The following is a 2,647-nucleotide window of genomic DNA, read 5'->3' as shown; positions in this document are numbered from 1 at the left end:
CTGTGTGCTTCCTTTCATTAGAGTACATGGTCAGTTAACACTTCCAGAGTTGGAATTACAGGGGTGTTTATTTTATGTTTTGCTACGGTTTTCCAGTTTGAAATATTCTCTACCCCAAGTGACTATGATAATCGTATTAAAGAAAGGAAGGGAAGAAAGTATAGAGAGAGGGAAGAAGAAAGGGAAGTAAAATAAACATAATTAGATAATACCTAACTATGGCACCGGCACTGACCACACAATTTACAAGGCACAGCACACAATGCATATATAAGTCCTTGTTCAAAATTAAGAACTGAAAGATGGCAATAACAGAGATTTGAATTCTATGTGACTCAGTAAGTCACATATAGTTTTACCTGGATAATAGAAAAAAATAAATTATCTTAATGTATCCAAAAATCAGAGAGGAAAATAATATATATACTTACTTTAACTACCAAATATATTCTGATTTTAATTTAATTGGAGTGATTTTAATATATATATCCTAATACAATGATTGCAATATAATGAACAAGTCTGAAACAAACAATTTTTTTTCTTTTATTGCCGTATGCCTCAGTAATTTACAAGTCTTCCATGAATCCTACACATAGTATAATTCACTTTTGAACATTCTCTGTTGGAGTTTTTGGCTGTGGAAAGCATGCAGATACGAATAAAGGAAACAGGTAAATCTCTCAGGAAAACTTTGATTACTAAGTATATATAGTATTCTTAGTTCCTAATACCTTTTCTTGAAACTCCACAAGCTCAATTTAGAAAAAAATTATATTTTGCTGTGAATATGACAGTGGCTTCCCTCCTATGAATACATTGGTCTTCTCTCCTCTCAGAAGTTTTCTCCCTCTCAGAAGTTTTCTCCCTTATGTGATTATTGCTTTTGTTCTACGTGTTCTACTCTTTTTGAAGAAAACTCGTTTTGGATTTATTGGTTCTTTACTATCTGCCATCTCTATTAATATCTCACATCTAATATTTTTTATTCTTTTGCCTTTTCCAAAGATTAATCAAATCTGCTGTCTCTTTTGCCGAATCCATGTTACAGAGCATAAATTTAGTTCTCCTGCAAACGTGCCACAGCTTATCCATTTCCTTTATTTTTTATTTTAAACTTTGTTCTCTGTTTCTATTATCCGATTTTGTTACCTGAAGATTGTTGTTAGGGCTATATATTCTTGTTTCATGGGGACCAATTGTTCTCTCATTCTATGGTTGAAGCTAAAGATCTGTGGAATTTTCTTACACACTGGTCAATAAATCTTTTTAGATGTATGTTTTGTTTGCCTTCGTGTGACTTTCTTTATTTGCCTTTATTTTGTTTGAATTGAGTTGGATTCAACAAGCCTATGTCTCATGTTTGATTTGTCTCCTTAACTAACATCTTTGAATATTCAATATTAGTCCAATTTTAAAGTTGTCTAATGATTTGTCTGAATGGATTTCCCTGCCCTGACACTGTGTATGGTTTTGTATTTAACTATCTCTATTGAACCAGACAGAGGATTGATGTCTAAAACTTCCATTCACACTCTTACTTTACAGACTCATTTACCCAGTGTACTTCCTCACATAAAAAGATAATGGCTTCTCAGACTCTCGCTAGATTGTTATCAAACGATTTGAACTGATGGAGATCATGAACAAAACTCTACAGTATGCTCTGCTGAAAAGTTTGTGCCTTTTTTTTTTTTTTCCTCATTAGTACTTCTATTTTTTTTAATGGAGACTCCATCTTCCAAGGTAGAAATCACAAGTAACATAACTGGCTTGATATTTCCTTTACTGTTTTCTTGGAATGTTTTGAGAGGGACTGGGGTCTAATTTTCTGATTTGGACTCAGTCTCTGAGAGATTGAGTAGAGAAGCTATGACAAGTCTTTCTCAGTTTACCCTGCTGTGTGATTTTTGAGTTGTAATTTTATTATAGCATTAGAGCAAATAAATTTTACTTTCTTTATTTTGTATTACTTTGATCTCTATTATTTCTGTTTAATATATGCAAAAGATACTAAAGTTTTCTTCATTTTCTTATCTTAGTTTATGATCTAATTTAGTGTGTGTGTGTGTGTGTGTGTGTGTGTGTGTGTGTGTGTGTGTTTTCTGTCATCTTGGCATTTTTAGGAGATAGTGGGATTTGCTTAATTTAAAGTTCCTATATCGACTTCATTACGACGGCTGTCGTCTCCAGTTGATAACCCAAACAATTTTAATGCAGGTGTCATTCACTTGAATGAACATGTAAGGGTAGTTTCTAACATTACATTCCCCAGAAGAGTATATGCATTAGCGGTAGTGAATCATTTGAATCAATTTGATTGTTGCTAGTGGCTACTGTTCAAATTAAAATCTTTGGAGACTTTCAAGTATGAACATGACTTAATCACACTAAACTTTTAGAAATATTATAGTGGCAAAAATCTATAGATAGAGTAGAAACAACACAGGTGGGAAGTTCTGTTAGGCCATATTGGATGAACCCAGATGATAAGGGCCTGGACCAAGAGATTGGCTGTGAGCAATAGAAGGAGAAAATACGTTAAATATTAGTAGATTTTGTGATTCATTGAATGCAGGAAGTGGAAGATAAGTTGATAATAACATAATTTTTAAAAATAGAATTCAAATATTTGTAGGATTATATA

The sequence above is a fragment of the Herpailurus yagouaroundi genome, unplaced genomic scaffold (genome assembly GCF_014898765.1).
Source record: "Herpailurus yagouaroundi ecotype Mexico unplaced genomic scaffold, PumYag 164, whole genome shotgun sequence".
NCBI classification, from domain to species: Eukaryota; Metazoa; Chordata; class Mammalia; order Carnivora; family Felidae; genus Herpailurus; species Herpailurus yagouaroundi.
The sequence above is the reverse complement of the archived record's forward strand: the minus strand, read 5'-3'. Positions refer to the sequence as shown.